Source organism: Hordeum vulgare, chromosome 1H, assembly GCF_904849725.1.
Source record: "Hordeum vulgare subsp. vulgare chromosome 1H, MorexV3_pseudomolecules_assembly, whole genome shotgun sequence".
Classification (NCBI taxonomy): Eukaryota; Viridiplantae; Streptophyta; class Magnoliopsida; order Poales; family Poaceae; genus Hordeum; species Hordeum vulgare.
In genome coordinates, this window is record NC_058518.1 from 88,713,728 (window position 1) to 88,728,947 (window position 15,220).

Consider the following 15,220-nt stretch of genomic DNA (forward strand, 5'->3'; position numbering starts at 1 on the left):
ATCATCAATATTTTGGTGTGCAAGTTCAAGTGGAGCATCATGAAGATATCATGCTTGGAGCTTGTCGTCCATTGTGGTGGCAATGGACATGTGAAGATGTGCTCAAGAGCGGCTCACCCGTAGTGGAGTATAGGGGAGCAATTTACAAGTCTTCATCGAGCGAACACAATCAAGAAAGGTGGTCCACCTTGAGGAAGTCAAGATCGTCATAATCTAGCTCAAGTGGACTTTGTGCAAGGTATAGGTTTGCCCTTGATATGTTTTTCTATTTTAGGATAGATTGTCGTACTGTTAAGGGGAGCTCTCAAGTGAGTAGCTTGATTGTATCGTTCACTGAAAGCTCAAACCATTTGCGTCCTTCCATCATCTTTCTTGGTTGTTGTTTGTTGGTTCTCTTTGTGAGTTGTAGAGCTTATGGCCATCTTTATGACAAGCTCGAGTTCATCGAAAACGGAGTTCATGTGCATCTTCTATGATGTTTTCGATGTTGGTGTTTATGTCGTATATTCATTCATAGAGGTTTCACATCTCTATAACATGGGCATTTTCCTACTGCCTCTTCTTGCTATAAGTATTTGTTGTTTGGATAGTACTTGTCGTCTGCTATCCAACAAGCTTGAGTTTGCTCAATTCGGAGCTCGTATGCGAAAGTTATGGCTCTTTTTGTCTAACTTGTTTTTCACTCATAGGTTGTACCGCCCCTAAGAGAGGTTGTACCGCTCGACCGGTACAACAGGTGTTTGGAGAGGTTGTACCGCTCCAAAATTGGTCTGGAGGTTGTAGCTACCATGTACCACTCTCCCACCGGACTAGGTTCTATTTGTGTGCAGTTTTTTGGGCGGTTGTGGGCCGGTTGTACCGCTATATTACATTGACCGGCTGTACCGCCCACATCATCAATTCTACCGCCCTTGTGTTATTCTGCACATAACGGGTAGAATTGTGGGGACCTATTGAAGGGGGTCTTCTTCCCCAATGAATCCCAAACTCTTGAGCTCGCCCCCTCCCATTGTTGACCTTCTTAGAGATTGCTATCACTCAACCCCTCCAATGATTCTTGCTCCTTTTTGAGGGAAAAGAGAGAGGAGATCTAGATCCACATTTCCACGTCTATGTGAGAGGAACCCCTTGGATCTAGTTCTTGGTGTTCTTCTTTGTTCTTCCTCTCATTTCCACCATAACATTAGTTGTTGTGGTGGGATTTGGGAGAGAAGGACTTGGGCACTCAATGTGCCCTTGTCATTGCATTTGGTGCATAGGTTTGAGTTCTCCACGGTGATACATGGAAGTGAAGTTTGAGAAGCTTATTACCCTTGGGTTCTTGGTACCCTAGAGATTGTTCTTCGTGGATGCTTTGGCATCCTAGAAGCTTGGTGGTTCCTCGGAGCTAAATCATTGTCTAGTAAAGCTTCGGGCAAGTGACGGGGTCTCCAATTAAGTTGTGGAGATTTCCCCAAGCAATTGAGATCATCACGGATCCACGGTTCATTGTGGTGAAACTTCGTGGTGTTGTTGGGAGCCTCCAATTAAGTTGTGGAGATTGCCCCAACCTTGTTTGTACGGGTTCAGCGACCACCCTCAAGGGTCCGTTAGTGGAATCAAGGCATCTTGCGTTGTGCGAGGGCGTGAGGAGATTACGGTGGCCTTAGTGGCATCTTGGGGAGCATTGTTCCTCCACACCGATCCAAATGGAGATTAGCATCCGAAAGGGTGTGAACTTCGAGATACATCTCGTCTCCGCGTGCCTCAGTTATCTTTTACCCGAGCCTTTTACTTATGCACTTTACTTTGTGATAGCCATATTGTTTCTTTTTATATATCTTTCCATCTCTTAGTTGTTTATCTTTGTTAGCATAAGTTGTTGGTGCACATAGGTGAGCCTAGTTTTCTTAGGTTTTCTGCTTGACAAATTAAACGTTAGTTTTATTCCACATTTGTTCAAGCCTAAACCATAATTATTTTAAAGCACCTATTCACCCCCCTCAATTGGTATTAGAGCTAGGTCTCTCATTAATAGGTTTTACCACGTAGAGAGTAAGGATGTCAACTAGGGGATTAGGCTTGTCTCACACTCTTAGTTTGGATGGCACAAATTTTGATGTTTGGGTAATTCACATGCTTAATTTCTTTAGGGCCATGGACCCAAATTTAGAGCGAATTGTAGATATGGGTTTTTCTCCTCCAAAGGATTCTCAAAATACATCTTTAGAGGATGATAAAAACTCTTATCTCAATGATCAAGCTTCTAATGTGCTTTTTGATGCTCTAAGCAATGTTGTTATATTTCAACTCATGCCATTCGGGGATGCTCACAAGTTGTGGACAAAGCTTCAAGATAAATATGGTGTGTCCAAGATTTGTGGGAATTATGGTTCTCCCTCCACCTCCGGTCGTGTGGTGTTCTCAACTTGAGGAGACCTTTGCTCTAGAATTATCTAGATTAAATGAATCATGTGATAGAGCTCTCGAGGTGGCTAATTTTTTTAGAACTAAAAATGATAAGCTTGAAGTTGCACATGCTAAGCTCCTTATGGACTATGAGCACCTCAAAAATGGCTCAAGGGCTATGAAGAGCTCGCTCATCGAACTCACTGAGTCCCATGCTCAACTCAAAGCTTTACATGCTAAAGAGCTTGTCAGGTTGCCTTCTCCTCTTGTTGTTAATGATGATGCTTGTGCTACGAACTCTATTTCTGGTGAAGCATCTATATTAAAGGATAATGTTGAGCTAAGGGCTCAGCTTGAGTTTTTGTCTAGCAATTATGGGTAATTGGAAGAAAGTCTTGTAATGCTCACAAGCTCTCATGAGGATCTTCTAATATCCTATAATGTGCTAAAGTTAGCTCGAGAGGCTAATAGTACCAAGGTAACATCAAGTGAGCCTCATGTGGACACTGGCACTACTTCTAGTCAAAATGCTATATTGTCATGTGCTACTCCTCGTAATTCATCTACTCAATGTTTCTACAACTTGTGATGAATTACTTTCCTTGCCTTGTTGCTCTAACAGTGATGCTTATACACCCTCTAGTACTTGTGTTGATACTAACCATTAAGAGGAAATCAAAGAGCTCAAGGCCCAAGTCACTTCTTTGAAGAAAGAGTTGGAAAAGAGTCATGAAGGGATGTCCACACTCAACAATGCCTTGTGTGGGAAAAAAAACCAAATGTCAAAGGTGGACATGGATTAAACTGCAACAAGAAGAACAAGTCCAAAAGCTTCAAGAAGAAGGGCCAAGATTGTTTGCTCAAGTGAAAAATTGAAGGGCACCCTGTTAGATCTTGCACATTGAAGAAGAAGCCCCAAAGTCACAAGTATCAAGGGAAGTTGCCACAAGTTCAATCACATACTCAACTACAAGTTGAATAAAGGCCTCTTCCCAAGAAGACCCAGGCCAATGCTCCTCAAGTTGAGCAATCAATTGGGAAGAAAGGAAAGGGTAGATGTTGCTACTTATGTCATGAGAAGGGTCACTTTGCTTCTTCTTGCATGAAAGGTAATTTATCCAACCCAATGATTATTGATTATATGTTTTCTCTCGGGAAGGATAAGTTTCGCAATGTGTTTTCCAAGTTTGTTGGTACTCAAAGTGGTGTCAAGAAAAGTACCATTTCGGTTGCCAAGCCTGTTGTGACTAACCTCTTAGGACCCAACTTGGTTGGGGACAAACAAGCTCAAACTTTATCAATAGGTGATGTTGGAGGGTATTGGAGACTTGGCGACATCATGAAGAATTAAGGGATCTTCATCATTCATATTATCTCAAGCCAAGTTATGTGATTATCGAGTTTCTATCTTATATCCAGTGTGCCTTCTTACAGTAACTTGTACTTAATTGTTTACATTGTTAGTTACTTGCCCCTTTGCATGTTGTGGTTTTGTACCTTGCTTGTGTTTTTATATATTGTGCTTCCAACTTCCTTATCCTGAGTAATCAAGTATTTGTATATTGATTTGCACATCATGTACATGTGAGTCGTGTGTTGAGCCTTTTCGCATCTTGTTTGTATCTTTGTTGGCTCTTTTGAGAGATTAATGGATTATCCCATTTTGGGGGAGTGATGTGCTTTGCACACCTCACAATCCTATAAATGTGTATACATGATGAATACCACTTAGTATTTATATTTTAAGATTATCTAGTCTCTATGTGGTATGTCTTACTCATGAGAAATTCAAATTTCAAATGGTCCATTAATTATCTCTTGTTGGTTTTCATTTTCCGCTTGTTAATAATGTTGGGTTATCACATTATGGGGGCGTAATATGCTATGTGCATATTACAAGCCTAGAAAATTTGTACATTTGAGGTTTTGCCACTTAGTGTTGATATTGTAAATTATCTTGTTCCTAGGTGGCATGTTAGCTCTACAAGTGCCATTTTATTGTGTTTTTGGTGTAAAGATGATGTTGGATATTTTTGCAATCCGAAAATGAGAATTATTTCCAAATATTCTTGTCCTTTTACAATTGGTATTCCCTTCATGTGGTAGAAATTGTTAATCATCTTTACATTGGATTTTGTGTATCGTTTGTCTTCCTTACCTCTTGTGGATCTTTTTGAACATGTCTAGTGTTTCTATAGATATAAAGAAAGTGATGATCCCATCTTGTGCATTTTGTATTTAAATGCAACTGTAATGCACATCTCTTGGGGGAGCTATCCTATTTTCTTTAGAAAACTCTCTTCTTGTGTTTATCATAAAATCTTTTGATCCCCATCAAGAGTGTGTTGATGGGAGGCAAGTCTTTCTCTTTATGAAGCTTGCCATAATGAAAATTCGTCGAGGGTTTGGCTTGTTTGGAACCTTGCTCTCTTTACGGAACTAGATACCTCGTGTTTGTTTTCCTTCAATTGGTATCTTATTTCCTTTTATTTGGAATGTGTCAATGGATACCACATTCGTTGATTTATATTTTAATTGGTATCCTTCAAGTTATAATTTCTCGTTAGGTATTTTATTCTCACTTGATACCTTGTCTTTTGGTGTCTTATCAACTATGTATTGATTTGACTCTTGAAATACTTGAGCATGCATATTTACTATATCTAGTTTCTTTGGTATTCTTTCTTTCCTTGACCAAATATATAGGAGAAACTCCACATTGTCATAAATTGGCTAATGTGTGCATGAAACTCAAATTCATACCTTTATGCACATATTTGTGTGGAGTTTGTCCTATGTATTGTTTGTTACCTAACTCTTTGGTCCCAATGAGTTTGGGCACCATTTTGTTTGTGTTGTTGTTCTAGGAACAATTGGAGATGCATTGGATGATCGGCTTACCTACAAGGAAGGTGTTGACACCATGTGCTTATTGGAGCCAAGTTAGGATGATCAACAAACATTTATCTACTACATCAATCCAATGCTATTTCAGTAACAAGTATCTACTTCATTCATTTCCTGCATTCAACCATTCGTAGGTTGCATCATGGCATGAATATCTTGCTTGATTCTTGTGATACTTGTTTCCTTTCTCAATGCATCCCAACCATGGTGTCTTATTTCTAGTTCTGATGTATTTGATGTTCGTGAGTTGGAAGTTCGTTTATGTACAATAAGAAAATATTAGGCCATGTGCTATGCTTCCAAGCAAAGATCTTATTGGTATATTCATGACTTCCTTTTGAATATCTTGTTTGTTCCTTCTTATAACTATTTTCTGTGTACATGCTTCTTTGTGGATATATGTCATTATGGTTGTGTTCTACCTAGAATCTTTTACACATGAGAGAAGTTGCATGTCTAATTGATATCCTCTTTGCTTTCACTTCCACTGTTGCATTTTATTTTTAAGTTTTTGGTGGTTTTGTGAAAGGATTGTCTTGAGTGCAAATCTTATATCCTTGCATCTTGATGCACTCACTAGTGGTGGAGATTATTTTTCCTCATGCTTGTCTTTACGAGGGTTTTGCCATTTCGATTGGTATCCCTCCTCTTGACAAGGTTATTATTTCCTATCTTCACCATGGGTTGTCACAAGTGTTGGTTCTTAATTTGCTTATTAGTAAGCTTGTGAACTCATTTGCTAGTAGTGTGTGTGGGGGAAGGATATGTCTTGCACCTTGTGTCTCATTTCATCAAGACTATGTTGATGAGTAATGATCATCCTTATCTTAGTATTCTCAAGTGCTTTGCCATGACTCACACACATCATTTTGGTTGAGCCTATTCTTAAGTTGCCTCTTTTTAATGTTGCTCAACCATTTGTCTTATGCAAGTGATATACTTATTGTCCTATCTACTTGCTTGCACTTGTTGTGTGTTTTTATTAATTTTGTGGAGCAACGATCCGATTTTGTGCACTTGTTTCAAAGACAAAATATTCTTATTAGTGCACAAATCATGGGGAGCTTCTCTAATTTTGATAAAACACTATTTTGCCCATATCATAATATACTTAGTGTCGTGGTTCGAAGGACCATGTGATTGTTTGTTTCTATTGGTATCTTTTGATTGCTTGCTTCTCTCTGTTGTATATCTTTGTGCCATACTATCCTTTTTGCAATCTTTGGGTCCTCGATATAGTTTGTTTTTCTCCAAATACTTATCATTTTCTATGTGTATTTATTTGCACTCATTTTTTCAGAAGTACACACTTTTTGGAGGACCACCAATTATATTGGTTTTCTAAACTTTTCGTCCATTTGGCAATCGATACCAATGGTGGAGAAGTTTAGAAAGTTTAGTTTGGAGATGCTTAGAGGGTTTTGCTTTCATTGCTTAAGAAGTTGCATCCTGTACGCATGCATTATTGCTTTGTATGTGTGCCCTTGGTTATGCTTATTTCCTTATATGAACTCTCTTTTAGTGATTGTCATCAATTACAAAAATGGGGAAGATTGCTAGAGCATATTTCTCCATATGTAGTTTTGGTAATTAATGACAATCCCAATGGACTAATGGTTTCCTTAAGTTACATTCGAAGGATTTGTTCATAGGCCCTTCTTGAAGTCCATCTACCGGTTTCAAGGAGTTTATATGATGACCAAGGTGGCATTCAAGTTTTTATCCAAATATTGGTCATAAAGACACATGGTTGATCAAGACTAAGTCAAAGAGTAAATCAAGTTGATCAACACACAAAGCGTACAAGATGTACCAAGTGGGATCAAGTGATCCCATGGTATGGTAAGCATTTTCCATTACGCTTTTGTGTACTAACCCATGGTCTTCGTGAGAGTTCTATGTAGGGTTAGGTATGTTTCCATGGGCTTGCCTCAAGCGGAAGATCTCATAGAATCCATGGAGGATGACCTCTAGTGGTGATCGTCATCAAGAATTTAGTGTGCAAGTTCAAGTGGAGCATCATGAAGATATCATGCTTGGAGCTTGTCGTCCATTGTGGTGGCAATGAACTTGTGAAGATGTCCTGAAGAGTGGCTCACCCATAGTGGTGTATGGGGGAGCAATTTACAAGTCTTCATCGAGCCAGGGCAATCAATAAAGGTGGTCCATCTTCAGGAAGTCAAGATCGTCATAATCTAGCTCAAGTGGACTATGTGCAAGGTATAGGTTTGCCCTTGATAGGGTTTTTCTATTTTAGGATAGATTGCCGTACTGTCAAGGGGGGATCTGAAGTGAGTAGCTTGATTGTATCATTCATTAAGAGCTCAAACCATTTGCATCCTTGCATCATCTTTCTTGGTTCTTGTTTTGTGGTTCTCTTTGTGAGTTGTAGAGCTTATGGTCATCGTTATGACAAGCTCGAGTTAGTCGAAAACGGAGTTCATGTGCTTCTTCTATGATGTTTTTGACGTCGGAGTTTTTGTCGGTTCTTCATTCATAGAGGTATAACATATCTATATAATTGGCATTTTTATACTACCTCTTCTTGCTATAACCATTCATTGTTTGGATAGTACTTGTCGTCTGCTATCCAACAAGCTTGAGTTTGCTCAATTCGAAGCTCGTATGCGAAAGTTATGGTCATTTTTGTCTAACCTGTTTTTCGGTGAGAGGTTGTACCGCCCCTAAGAGAGGTTATACCGCTCGACCGATACAACCGGTGTCTGGAGCGGTTGTACCACTCCAAAATTGGTCCGGAGGTTGTACGAGCCATGTACCGCTCTACCATCGGACTAGTTTTTGTTTCGGTTCGGTTCTTGGGCGGTTGTGGGCCGGTTGTACCGCTATATTACATTGACCGGCCAGTACTGTTTCTCAAGAAGAAGGATGGAAGTTTGCGAATGTGCATAGATTAAACATAGCCACCAAATATCTGTTAAATGGGGATGACGACTCCCACCTCCCACCCCCACCTCGGCGACCCCATGGCGATCTGGAGTTCTAGCCGGCGTTTTCTCCTTCCTCTCTGTTCATCTGCTCAGGTGAACCCTCCCGACCCCCCCCCCCTCACGTGGTCGTGCATGGCTTGCATGGGTGGTTCCACGTTGGATCTGGACTTTTCTCCTGGTCTGGCCTTTGCCGATGAGGTTTATCGCCATTTTGGCATTCCGGTGCATCCTATGAAGCACCGTCGCCCATTCATCATGGTGGTTTCTTTTGGACGTCATGTTTTCCGTCTCTGTGAGAATTCTGTCGCCGCAGCATTGGAATCTGCGATTCGGGGCTCTGCCATTGAGTTTCGTGTCTCTCAGATTACGAACTCAGTCTTCTCTTTAAAAGTGTCCTGCATGCAAGTTGGCTTTCGTATTCTGGATTTTCGTTCATATAAGTGTTCAAATTTTAAGTGCTTCTTCTATCTATGGGGTAATGGTGGTCCTAATTGGCGCCGGGAATTTTCTCTATGGAAGAAACAATGCGATGTTGAATGGATTATTGTGAGTCCATCCAAGAGGACAGCCGCACTAGGTCTGATGGCAATGCATTCCGGACCTCTCAAATCTTCTCTCAAATCTGGATCATCTGTTCGCAAGAAGCTATCTTTTGCATCCCTCCAGCAATATGAGGTTTGCAATGGTTATAGATGTCCGGTTTCTCATGAGGAGCTTCTCATGCTTGAACAGGCCGGTTATGCAGTGCCTTCTCATGAACGTGTCATCATCTCTGCGCCACCGCCGGCTGAACACCGGTGGACAGCGGCGGCGCCACATATTATGTTCGGTACTGTTTCTCGATAGGAGTCATCTCCCGGATCTGATTTTCAAATTACCAAGTGTAACAGAAATTCTCCCTTGACTGACGGAGCCACAGCTGATCCCGCCGAGATTCAAGGGGTTTCAAATTTTGAGAAACAAACTTCGGTGGAGAGTTTGGATACTGGGCCGACTTCTACGCTCATTAATGAACCTTCCGAGGTTACTTCATCACCTGGGCCCGAGTCCAGTCCTAAGATGGATATTCCCTCTTCACAAGAAGCCCACCTGGCCTTTGATGAGCTTATTAATGGCATGGTTAAGGAGATTTTCTCTTGCTCTATTGGCAACTCTCGGGGACATCTAGCTGCCAACTGCACGGCTTCGCCTGGATGCGCTGACAGAGACGTGGGCCACACACGATCTAGCTGCGCTTCCTTTATGCGTGATAATTGTCTTACTTGGAAACGCAAGAGACCCACCACCTCCCCTGTCGCTGATATCCCGGGAACTGCCGATACTCTTGGAGAAACAACACCACCTGCAGAACAGTTCCTCCCTGTCTCGTTGCCGTCACATCCTCGAACTCCCTCCGAGACACCACCTTCAACACCGCCGCCTCCTCCCACTATGGCGAACTTTGAGCTTGATCCGGAGCGCTTCCTCCCGCCGGGCCACAACATCATCGACGGCAGTCCCGACCGGCTACCTCGGACCTACACCACGCCTGCCATCCCAATAACCATGCGTCATGAGCAGTTCGTCATCGCAGAGGTGCTCCCTGCACCTCCGGCAGATACCCTACCCCAGGTACGGCAGGAGGTGGTCCCTCTTCTTCTTCATAGGGGGTCTTCATGTTCGATCAGCACAGCCATGGATCGAGGGAGTGGGGCTGTTCGAACTCCGAGACACGGCCGAAAGATTTGCTGCTATCGAGATGGTTCCGCACGCTTTGACGCACAATACTGTGGTTCACTTCATGCGCCACAATGAAGGAGTTGGCTTCAGAGGCCAAGAGGGTTTTTGGCAGGGGTGTCTGATGCTCCTGGGGGTCCCTCTGGATTACCGCAACACCAACGACCTCCGGGCTGCAGTCAATACTTTCGGCAAGTTCCATCATTGGGTCAGCGATGATCCCTACTTGATTCGCTCCATCATTTTTGCATCTTTTCCAGATGATCTTCTAGTACCTCGCAATGTCAACTTTTCAGAGTATGCTGCTTGGGGTGGTGCGAGAGTGTCTTGGTCTGCACCTGTTTACATCCTGGGGGCGGCGCGTGCTGAGCTGATGCCCCATGATGAAGATCCAATGCCACTCAATGGCAACCCCCATCCGCTTCCCGGCGAGCTTGTCAAAGACAACTTCTTGTTTGCACTGCCCCCGTACCCTGCTCTGGGATGGCACGCAGTGCCACCCCCCTGAACCTGAGCCAGTAGTACCTGATGCTGCTGATGGAGGGGGCTGGGGGCAACCGACTGCTGCTGCTGATGGAGGAGGATGGGCGCGAGAGGCGGCCCCAGAAGCTCAACTTGCTGCTCCTGCACAAGACCAGGAGTCCATGGTTATTGATCAGCCCAGCCCCTCTTCTTCGGACTCGGTTCATGAACTGGTGGACTTGGACCCCCAGCCTCAGGGTGACATTGATGAGGTCGCTGCTGACCGTGACCCCCCTGCTCCCAATATGGCTGCGATGGTGGCCGCTGGCCCTGCTGCCCCTGATGCTGAGGTGGTGGCTGATATCCAAGCTGACGTTGCTGAGCCGGAGGAAGACGGACCGGTGGAGGACGAGCCGCCTGACAACAATCCCCTGGCGATCGTCCCATACAAGCCCCCACAGGTTCAGTCTGAGAACCTATTTGTTGGGGCAGTCAGGGTCTTCTACGGGCCTCCTTTACCGCCAGTGATGTCCTGGTCCCGATCATTTGAAGCACTCATGGGTGCAGCCAGTACCATGCACGTCCCTCGCCAGCTACAGATGCCAATCGCGACGCCCATTCTGATTCTCAAGCGGTCTTGGACGATGGCTTTTGATATCTCTGAACCAGAGCTGGCACCAGCGGCACCAGAATGCAGCCCGGTTTCCTCATCAGAGGTAATCCCTGTCAGCCCCTCTTCATCTACTACGGAAACCTTTTCCTTCCAATCACCTGCTGCGACGAAGAGAGGGGCCCGTAAGAAGGCCACGCCTGTTGTCGACTCCTCTGTTCGCCGATGCACACGAGGCTCCATCAAGAGGGATGGTTTCAAAACTATGTTGCAGGACGTGCAAGCGCATGTCCCAAAGAAGCGGAAGCACAAGGCCAAGCCCATGCCATCTCCGGCGCACGAGTCTGCTGCTCAGGACGAAGAAATTCCTCCTGCCACTCCTATCCCGGTGATTCACGCTGTCGGTCAGCAGCTTGGCATCGCTCCTGAGAAGATGACCGTGGATCGTCTTATGGAAGATCCAGCTGACTCCAACCCATCATCTGCCGATGTTTAGTCAATTTATGTTAAATATTTGTTCTACTGGCTTCATGTTTCCTCAGACTACTATTTGCTCTGTCTTATGGCTACCCGAACGTCGGTTGCAAGGGCTATTACATATCCCTGCTTTTGCTGTATATACATCTTTCTATGGATAGTCGTTCTACGAGAAGTTGGCGTATTCTTTGTTTGACTGTTCGTGGCCTAAATTCTGATCATAGGCAACACGCGATTTGCAATAAGATTGATGAGAGCCTGGCTGTTGTAGTGTGCTTGCAAGAAACTAAATTGCAGTCCATTGATTTCCGGACAGTCAGGTGTTTCTGTCCTAAACGTTTCGATCAATTTTCTTACTCCCCTTCTCGGGGAGCATCCGGGGATCTCATAACACTCTAGAACTCATCCATTCTTACTGGTGCTTTAGTGGAGTGCACACCTTTTGGATTGATCATCTCATTCACATCAAATCATACTGGAGAATCCTAGACTTTCGTGAATATCTATGGTCCTTGTCAGGGTGAAGCTATAGATCTTTTTGTTAGCTGGCTGTATAATCTTCATATACCTGCTGATGCTAACTGGCTGCTACTTGGGGACTTTAAATTTCATTCGATCACCTGATAACAGAAACCTCCCTGGGGCTGATGTAAATGATATGTTCATCTTCAATGAGATCATTGGTCATCTTGGTTTACTGGAACTGCCCATTAAGGGAAGATCATTCACTTGGTCCAATATGCAAGATTTCCCCCTACTTGAGCAACTTGACTAGTTCTTCACATCTGCCAATTGGATCTCTTCATACCCTCTTACACAAGTGCTCCCCCTTGCAAAAACAGCTTCTGATCATGTTCCATGTATGGTCAGTGTTAACACCTTCATCCCCAAGTGCAACCTCTTTCGATTTAAGAACTACTGGTTTGAAATGGAGGGCTTCATGAACTGTGTCCGAAAGTCCTGGGTTATTCCTTCTAAGAAGATTCACATTACTTCCATCATTATGGATAAGTTGAAACACCTCAGGCAGGCTCTAAAGAGATGGCAGACGAATTTATCCCAACCGAAAATTTTCATCTCTCGATGCAACCAAGTTGTGTTATGCTTGGATGAACTTGAGGAATTAAGGCCGCTCTTCAGACCTGAAGCCAACTTCAGGAGCATTGTAAAGTTGCACATGGAGCACCTCCTGCACCTTCAGTTTCTGTACTGGAAAAAGAGAGCCACCATCAGATTTATCAAAGTAGGTGAGGAAAATACCAAATTCTTCCATGTTATGGCAACTGAGAGATATAGGAGGAACTCCATTGCTTCTCTTAAGTTAAATGATGGATCCATTATATCTGTGTTGGGGAACGTCGCATGGTAAACAAAAATTTTCCTACGCGCACGAAGACCTATCATGGTGATGTCCATCTACGAGAGGGGATGAGTGATCTACGTGCCCTTGTAGACCGTACAGCAGAAGCGTTAGTGAACGCGGTTGATGTAGTGGAATGTCCTCACGTCCCTCGATCCGCCCCGCGAACAATCCCGCGATCAGTCCCACGATCTAGTACCGAACGGACGGCACCTCCGCGTTCAGCACACGTACAACTCGACGATGATCTCGGCCTTCTTGATCCAGCAAGAGAGACAAAGAGGTAGAAGAGTTCTCCGGCAGCGTGATGGTGCTCCGGAGGTTGGTGATGACCTTGTCTCAGTAGGGCTCCGCCCGAGCTCCGCAGAAACGCGATCTAGAGGAAAAACCGTGGAGGTATGTGGTCGGGCTGCCGTGGAAAAGTCATCTCAAATCAGCCCTAAAACCTCCGTATATATAGGTGGGAGAGGGGGGCCTTGCCTTGGGGCTCAAGGAGCCCCAAGGGGGTCAGCCGAGCCAAGGGCGGAAGGTCTCCCCCCCCCAAACCGAGTTGGACTTGGTTTGGTGGGTGGGAGTCCTTCCTTCCCTTCCCACCTCCTCCTTTTTTTTCTTTCTCTTTGATTTTTCTTCCAATGCGCATAGGACCCTTTTGGGCTGTCCCACCAGCCCACTAAGGGCTGGTGCGCCACCCTCAAGGCCTATGGGCTTCCCCGGGGTGGGTTGCCCCCCCCCCCCCCCGGTGAACTCCCAGAACCCATTCGTCATTCCCGGTACATTCCCGGTAACTCCGAAAACCTTCCGGTAATCAAATGAGGTCATCCTATATATCAATCTTCATTTCTGGACCAGTCCGGAAACCCTCGTGACGTCCGTGATCTCATCCGGGACTCCGAACAACATTCGGTAACCAACCATATAACTCAAATACGCATAAAACAACGTCGAACCTTAAGTGTGCAGACCCTGCGGGTTCGAGAACTATGTAGACATGACCCGAGAGACTCCTCGGTAAATATCCAATAGCGGGACCTGGATGCCCATATTGGATCCTACATATTCTACGAAGATCTTATCGTGTGAACCTCAGTGCCAAGGCTTCATATAATCCTGTATGTCATTCCCTTTGTCCTTCGGTACGTTACTTGCCCGAGATTCGATCGTCACTATCCGCATACCTATTTCAATCTCGTTTACCGGCAAGTCTCTTTACTCGTTCCGTAATACAAGATCCCGCAACTTACACTAAGTCACATTGCTTGCAAGGCTTGTGTGTGATGTTGTATTACCGAGTGGGCCCCGAGATACCTCCCCGTCACACGGAGTGACAAATCCCAGTCTTGATCCATACTAACTCAACTAACACCTTCGGAGATACCTGTAGAGCATCTTTATAGTCACCCAGTTACGTTGCGACGTTTGATACACACAAAGTATTCCTCTGGTGTAAGTGAGTTATATGATCTCATGGTCATAGGAACAAATACTTGACACGCAGAAAACAGTAGCAACAAAATGACACGATCAACATGCTACGTCTATTACTTTGGGTCTAGTCCATCACGTGATTCTCCTAATGACGTGATCCAGTTATCAAGCAACAACACCTTGTTCATAATCAGAAGACACTGACTATCTGTGATCAACTTGCTAGCCAACTAGAGGCTTGCTAGGGACAGTGTTTTGTCTATGTATCCACACATGTAAATGAGTCTTCATTCAATACAATTATAGCATGGATAATAAACGATTATCTTGATACAGGAATTATAATAATAACTACATTTATTATTGCCTCTAGGGCATAATTCCAACAGTCTCCCACTTGCACTAGAGTCAATAATCTAGCCCTCACATCATCATGCGAATTACATTGTAATAAATCTAACACCCATACAGTTCTGGTGTTGATCATGCTTTGGCCGTGGAAGAGGTTTAGTCAACGGTCTGCTACATTCAGATCCGTGTGCACTTTGCATATATTTACGTCCTCCCCTTCGACGTAGTCGCGGATGAGGTTGAAGCGTCGCTTGATGTGTCTGGACTTCTTGTGAAACCGTGGTTCCTTTGCTAAGGCAATGGCACCCGTGTTGGGACAGAACAAGGTTATTGGATTCAGTGCGCTTGGCACCACTCCAAGATCCGTCATGAATTGCTTCATCCAGACACCTCTTTAGCCGCCTCCGAGGCAGCCATGTACTCCGCTTCACATGTAGAATCTGCTACGACGCTTTGCTTGGAACTGCACCAGCTTACCGCACCCCCATTAAGAATAAATACGTATCCGGTTTGCGATTTAGAGTCGCCCGGATCTGTGTCAAAGCTTGCATCGACGTAACCTTTTACGGCGAGCTC